Source organism: Pristiophorus japonicus, chromosome Y, assembly GCF_044704955.1.
Source record: "Pristiophorus japonicus isolate sPriJap1 chromosome Y, sPriJap1.hap1, whole genome shotgun sequence".
Classification (NCBI taxonomy): Eukaryota; Metazoa; Chordata; class Chondrichthyes; family Pristiophoridae; genus Pristiophorus; species Pristiophorus japonicus.
The window spans coordinates 23,072,376-23,080,506 of record NC_092011.1 but is presented as its reverse complement, the minus strand read 5'-3'; positions in this window follow the sequence as shown (position 1 = coordinate 23,080,506).

The following is an 8,131-nucleotide window of genomic DNA, read 5'->3' as shown; positions in this document are numbered from 1 at the left end:
GCAGTATCTCCAAATTTGCAGATGATACTAAGTTGGGTGGCAGTGTGAGCTGCGAGGAGGATGCTATTAGGCTGCAGAGTGACTTGGATAGGTTAGGTGAGTGGGCAAATGCATGGCAGATGAAGTATAATGTGGATAAATGTGAGGTTATCCACTTTGGTGGTAAAAACAGAGAGACAGACTATTATCTGAATGGTGACAGATTAGGAAAAGGGAAGGTGCAACGAGACCTGGGTGTCATGGTACATCAGTCATTGAAGGTTGGCATGCAGGTACAGCAGGCGGTTAAGAAAGCAAATGGCATGTTGGCCTTCATAGCGAGGGGATTTGAATACAGGGGCAGGGAGGTGTTGCTACAGTTGTACAGGGCCTTGGTGAGGCCACACCTGGAGTATTGTGTACAGTTTTGGTCTCCTAACTTGAGGAAGGACATTCTTGCTATTGAGGGAGTGCAGCGAAGGTTCACCAGACGGATTCCCGGGATGGCGGGACTGACCTATCAAGAAAGATTGGATCAACTGGGCTTGTATTCACTGGAGTTCAGAAGAATGAGAGGGGATCTCATAGAAACGTTTAAAATTCTGACGGGTTTAGACAGGTTAGATGCAGAAAGAATGTTCCCAATGTTGGGGAAGTCCAGAACCAGGGGTCACAGTCTGAGGATAAGGGGTAAGCCATTTAGGACCGAGATGAGGAGAAACTTCTTCACCCAGAGAGTGGTGAACCTGTGGAATTCTCTACCACAGAAAGTAGTTGAGGCCAATTCACTAAATATATTCAAAAGGGAGTTAGATGAAGTCCTTACTACTCGGGGGATCAAGGGTTATGGCGAGAAAGCAGGAAGGGGGTACTGAAGTTTCATGTTCAGCCATGAACTCATTGAATGGCGGTGCAGGCTAGAAGGGCTGAATGGCCTACTCCTGCACCTATTTTCTATGTTTCTATGTTTCCTCATCCCAGTCCTAAATGGCCAACCCCTTATTCTGAGAATGTGACCCCTGGTACAAGACACATCAGGCAGGGAAAACATCCTCCCTGCGTCTACCCTTTACGAATGTTTTATGTTTCAATGAGATCGCCTCTTATTATTCTAAACTCTAGAAAATATAGTCCTAGTCAACTCAATTTCACCAATCTTTGAGCTGCATTTATCCAAATATTTCCATCACTCACCGAGCTCTCATTATACAACTTTCACCATAAATCAATTACCTCCCTTTTGTCCAACTTTCTACATCAATTATTGTCTCACTCTCTAACATTTACTCAGTGATCTCGCATTGTTCAACTCTATCCCAATCATTCAATAAGCTATCATTGTCCGAATGTTCCCTTATTCAATGAGCTCCAATTTTCAAACTCCCACCATCAATTAATGAGCTCTGTAAATCCACCTATATCCGTAACCCAATTGTAACTATCTTCATCAATCAATGGGCTCCAATTGTCCAACACGCTCCATGATTAAATGAGTACACATTGTCCAACACTCTCCCAATCACTCAGTGAACTCCTATTGTACAACTCTTCACAAATCAATGAACTCCTTTTTGTCCAACTATCTACATCACTTAGTGACATTCCAGTGCAGTACTGAGGGAGTACTACACTACCAGAGGTGCCGTACTTCAGATGAGACTCTAAATTGAGACCCCGGCGGCTCTCTTAGGTGGACGGAAAAGATCTTATGGCACTATTTCGAAGAATAGCAAGGGAGTTATCCATGGTGTCCTGGACAATAGTTAACCCTCAATCAACATCATTATCTGATCTTTATTGTATTGTTGTTGGTGGGAGCTCACTTTGCTCAAACTGGCTGTCGTGTTTCATACATTACAACGGCGACTACTTTTCAAAAGTAATGTATTGGCTGCAACCACTTTGTGATGTCCTGAGGTCGTGAAAGCTGCTATATAAATGCAAGTCTTTCTCCAATTTCTCCAGTATCCGATCCTCCACCAGCCACTCAATGATCTCCATTTCCCCACACTCCACCACTCAATAGACTCACACTGTCAAAATCTCGTGACATTAGTCATGGAGCTCCCATTTTCCACCTCTCTCCCAGTTACTCAATTAGCTCGTATTGTACAAAGTTCAACATAAATACTTTGTCCAACTCTCGAAATCACTCCACTAACTTCTGTTGTCTCACACTCGACCAGTCTCACATTGAGCTCCCTTTCTTCAACTCTCTCCCATTCACTCAATAAGCTATAATTGTCCATATTTTACCATTATTCAATTAGCTCCCAATCCAACTCACAACAATCACTCAATGAGCTACTATCATTCAACCTCACCACCATCATTCAATGAGCTATCATTCAACTCCCTCCTCCCCCTCACCATCATTCAATGGACTCCCATTGAATAACTCTTTCCATCCACAATGAACAACTATTGTACGACTCTCTCTGTCAGAAGTGAACTGTCATTGTCCGTAATTCCCCAATTCTCGACAATCTGCTATTAACCAACTCTCTCCTTCACTCATTTATCTTCCATTGTACAACTATCTTCATCAATTAATGGGCTACGAATGTCCAATCTCATCCAGTCACTCAATGACCTCCCGTTGTTCAACTCTATGACTCATTTAATGAGCTCCCTATTTCCAAATCTCATCCTGAAGCAATGAGCTCCAGATGTCCAACTCTATACCTCATTCCATGTGCTCCCATTGTCCATAGCGCAACAGTGACCGAATGATCCCTCATTGTCCAAATATCTACCTCACTCAATGAGCTCTCATTGTATAAATATAGCCTTACTCAATGAACCATTGTATAACTATCCCCCTCACTCAATGTATAACTATCTCCCTCAGTCATTGAGCCATCATTGTATAACTATCTCCCTCACTCAATGAGCTGTCATTGTGCAACTATCTCCCTCACTCAATGACCTCTCATTGTATAACTCTCATTATGAATCTATGAGCTCATTGTTTAATCTTCAACAATCACACAATTATCTCCCATTGTCTAACTCTTTACAGGTCACTCAATGTGTTCCAATAGTTCAGCTCCATCTCTGTCACTTACTACGCGACCCTTGCCCAACGCTACCCTTGCCCAACGTTTTCCACCAATCAATGAGCTACAGTTGTTCAAGTTTCTCCATCATTCAATGAGATACCATATCTAACTCTCTCCCTCACGCAATGAGCTCATTGTCCAACTTTCCCCATCACTCAATAAGATCCCATATCTAACTCTCTCCCTCACTCAATGAGCTCATTGTCCAACTTTCCCCATCACTCAATGAGATCCCATATCTAACTCTCTCCCTCACTCAATGACCTCCCCTGCCTGACTCTCTCCAGCAGTCAATGAGCTCAAGTTGCCCAACTCACCACTTCCCTCCCGTTCGCCAATTCTCTCCATTACTGCAGGAACTCCCATGCAGCGAACTCAATCATCCCCTTCCTGTATTTTCTTATCCTTTAACAGTTCCCTCTCTTTGTCCACAGACACACAAACGAACACATATTCACAGACACACACATACAAAGACCCTTACTCACACACACAGACAAGAGCACATACACACAGCAACACACGGACACAAGGGCACACACACACATACAAACATAAACAATAAAACACGCTCGCATTCACAACGACAGTCACACGTATGCATAAAATCCCTCACACATTAGCATGCCCACGCAGACACATAGACAGTCACACAAACACAGTCACACAAACACAATACCATAATAACACACATAGGCATTCGCACACACATCACACATTCCCAGGCCGCTAGTCTTTGAAGAGGAGTTCCCTCATTTGGTGACTATCTGCTACTCAAATACCAGCCACACCGATGACTGCCAGGCAATGGTAGAAAACGTCCTGCGCCAGTAAGAACACAAAGCCTCCCATCCTCGGAGAGAGTCAGAGACGAGTGTTGGAGGAGGAGTCAGCTGCACACACTGACGCACAGAAGCAGCCCCGAATATATACCCAGGAGGAGCACCCAGAGACAGCGAACTCAGGGGGCCTGGGACCAGCTGCAGTCAGTGCAGAAGGCACAATAGGTAAGGGAGCTTAACTACCTAAGTCCAGGGGGACAGCTTACACGGAGATTGCACTGTTTAAAAGCATCAAACACACACTGCACGAGCAGAGAGTCACCCAGTAATATTCAGAGAGTGGCTGCAATGAATGAGTTTCATATTTAATTCTCTGCATGTTGTTAATTAGGCCTGACTGCCAGGACATGCTCTCAGCAATATAGATAGAGATAACTGACATTTTTGCGGCACCTTACATAAACTCGGGACGACTAAAAGTGCACACAGCCCTTGAAGTGTTTAAATGTATGAAACACTGCACTCAATTTACACACAGCAAACTGCTACAGCAATGTGACCAGTTTATCTGATGCTAGTTGAGGGATAATATTGGCCGAGACACTAAAAAGAGATGGAGATTGTTAGCTGGCATTGTATCGACGAATCATTCACTGAAAGAAAATCACTGAGAACAACATATACAATATCGAAAATAACAGGCAGACACACTGGTCAGAATCCCTGTGCTCAGTACCTTCCAGTGCTCAGTCTCACTCTGTGCTCAGTCCCTTGCTGTGCTCCATCTCTCCCTTTTGCTCCGTCTCTCCCCTTGCTCACTCTCTCCCCGTGCTCAGTCTCTCCCTGTGCTCAATCTCTCCCTGTGCTCACTCTCTCACTCTCTCCTGGTGCTCACTCTCTCGCGGCGCTCAGTCTCTCCGTCCGCTTCGTCTCGCCCCGTGCTCAATCTCTCCCCGTGCGAAGTCTCTCCCTGTGTTCAGTCCCGCTGTGCTCTGTTTCTCCATGTGATCAGTCTCTCCCTTTTCTCAGTCTCTCCCTTTTCTCAGTCTCTCCCATTTAAAGTCCCTCCCAGTGCTCAGTCTCTCCCCGTGCTCAGTCTCCCTGTGCTCACTCTCTCCCTGTGCTCGGTCTCTCCCTGTGCTCACTCTCCCCCTATCTTCAGTCACCCAGTGCTCAGTCTCTCCGCATGCTCGGTCTCCCGCTGTGCGCTCAGACACTCCCTGTGCTCAGTCTCTCCCTGTGCTCAGTCTTTTCATGTGCATGGTCTCTCCCAGTGCTCGGTCTCTCCCTATGCTCACTCTCTCCCTGTGCTCAATTTCTCCCTCTCCCCATGCTCATTCTCTTCCTGTGCTCACTCTCTTCCTGTGCTCACTCTCTCCTCCTTTGCTCACTCTCTCCCTGTGCTCACTCTCTCCCTGTGTTTAGTTTCACTTTTCTCAGTCTCTCACTTTACTCAGTCTCACTCTTTTAAAAGGCGCTCCCTTTTAAAAGTTTCGAACTGTGCTCACTCACGCCCTCTGCTAACACTCTGTCTGTGCTCACTCTCTGTCTGTGCTCACTCTCTGTCCGAGATTACTCTCTCCCCGTGCTCAGTCTCTCCCGTGCAAAGCCTCTCCCCGTGTTCAATCTCTCCCCGTGTACAGTTTCTCCCCGTGATCAGACTCTCCCGTGCTCAGTGTCTCCCGGTGCTCGGTATCTCCCGGTGCTCGGTCTCTCGCTGTGCTCGGTCTCTCCCAGTGCTCGGCCTCTCCCAGGGCTCGGTCTCTCCCAGTGCTCGGTCTCCCAATGCTCGCACTCACCCCGTGATCGCTATCTCACTGTGATCGTTCTCTTCCTGTTATTGTTCTCTCCCTGTGCGCACAATCTCTCCCTGTGCCTTCTCTCTCCCTGTGCTAAATCTCACCCAGTGCTCAGTCTCCCTGTGCTCAGTCTCTCCACGATCTCACTCTCGCCCCGTGCTCACTCTCTCCCCGTGCTCACACTCTCCCCGTTCTCACTCTCTACCGGTGCTAACTCTCTCCCTGTGCTCTGTCTCTCCCAGTGCTCTGACTCTCCCAGTGCTCGGTCGACCCCTGTGCTCACTCTCTCCCCGTGTTCACTCACTCCCCGTGCTCACACTCCCCACGTGCTCACACACTCCCCGTGCTCACTCTCTCCCTGTGCTCGCTCTCTCCCTGTGCACACTCTCAACCTGTGCTCAGACTCTCCCCGGGCTCCCTCAATCCCTGTGCTCCCTCACTCCCTGTGCTCAGTCTCTCCCGCTGCTCAGACTCGGCCTGTGCTCAGGGTCCCTTTGCTCACACTCTCCCTGTTCTCACTCTCTCTCTCTGCTCACACTCTCTCTGTGCTCACTCTCTCCCTGTGCTCTCTCCCTCTCTCCCTGTGCTCAATGTCTCCCTGTCCTCAGTTTCTCCCTGTGCTCGGTCTCTCCCAGTGCTCGGCCTCTCCCAGGGCTCGGTCTCTCCCAGTGCTCGGTCTCCCAATGCTCGCACTCACCCTGTGATCGCTATCTCCCTGTGATCGTTCTCTTCCTGTTATTGTTCTCTCCCTGTGCGCACAGTCTCTCCCTGTGCCTTCTCTCTCCCTGTGCTAAATCTCACCCAGTGCTCAGTCTCCCTGTGCTCAGTCTCTCCCCGATCTCACTCTCCCCCCGTGCTCACTCTCTCCCCGTGCTCACACTCTCCCCGTTCTCACTCTCTACCGGTGCTAACTCTCTCCCTGTGCTCTGTCTCTCCCAGTGCTCTACTCTCCCAGTGCTCGGTCGACCCCTGTGCTCACTCTCTCCCCGTGTTCACTCACTCCCCGTGCTCACACTCCCCACGTGCTCACACTCTCCCCGTGCTCACTCTCTCCCTGTGCTCAGTCTCTCCCTGTGCACACTCTCAACCTGTGCTCAGACTCTCCCCGTGCTCAGTCACTCCCTGTGCTCCCTCACTCCCTGTGCTCAGTCTCTCCCGCTGCTCAGACTCGGCCTGTGCTCAGGGTCCCTTTGCTCACACTCTCCCTGTTCTCACTCTCTCTCTCTGCTCACTCTCTATCTGTGCTCACTCTCTCCCTGTGCTCTCTCCCTCTCTCCTTGTGCTCAATGTCTCCCTGTGCTCAGTTTCTCCCTGTGCTCAGTCTCTCCCTGTGCTCCTTCACGCCCTGTGCTCAGTCTCTCCTGTAGATGAGACTCGCCCTGTGATCAGGCTCGCATTGCTCACACTCTCCTTGTGCTCACTCTCTCACTGTGCTCACTCTCTCCCTGTGCTCTTTCTCTCACTGCTCGCTGTCTCCCTGTGCTCACTCTCTCCCTGTGCTCACTCTCTCCCTGTGCTCACTCTCTCCCTGTGCTCACACTCTCCCTGTGCTCGCTCACTCTCTCCCTGTGCTCTCTCCCTGTGCTCAGTCTCTCCCTGTGCTCAGTCTCTCCCTGTGCTTCCTCACTCCCTGTACTCAGTCTCTCCAGCTGCTCAGACTCGCCCTGTGCTCAGGCTCCCTTTGCTCACACTCTCCCTGTGCTCACTCTCTCCCTGCGCTCACTCTCTCACTGTGCTCTTTATCTCACTGCTCGCTGTCTCCCTGTGCTCACTGTCTCCCTGTGCTCACTCTCTCCCTGTGCTCAATCTCTCCCTGTGTTCACTCTTGCTGTGCTCAGACTCTTGCTGTGCTCAGACGCTCCCTTTGCTCATTCTCTCCCTTTCGTCACTCTCTCCCTCTGCTCACTCTCTCCCTGTGCTCACACTCTCCCTGTGCTCATTAACCACCTGAACTCACTCTCTCCCAGTGCTCACTCTCTCCCTGTGCTCACTCTCTCCCTGTTCTCACGTTCTCCCTGTGCTCACTCTCTCTCTGTGCTCGCTCGCTTTCTCACTGTGCTCACTCTCTCCGAGTGCTCGCTCTCTCATTGTGCTTGCTCACTCCCTGTGCTCACTCTCTCTCTCTGCTCACTCTCTCTCTGTGCTCACTGTCTCCCCTCAATATCTCACTGTGCTCACAGTCTCCCTATGCTCACTCTCTCCCTGTGCTCACTCTCTCCCTGTGCTCACACTCTCCCTGTGCTCGCTCACTCTCTCCCTGTGCTCTCTCTCTCTCTCCCTGTGCTCAGTCTCTCCCTGTGCTTCCTCACTCCCTGTACTCAGTCTCTCCTGCTGCTCAGACTCGCCCTGTTCTCAGGCTCCCTTTGCTCACATTCTCCCTGTGCTCACTCTCTCCCTGCGCTCACTCTCTCACTGTGCTCTTTATCTCACTGCTCGCTGTCTCCCTGTGCTCACTGTCTCCCTGTGCTCACTCTCTCCCTGTGCTCACTCTCTCCCTGTGCTCAGTCTC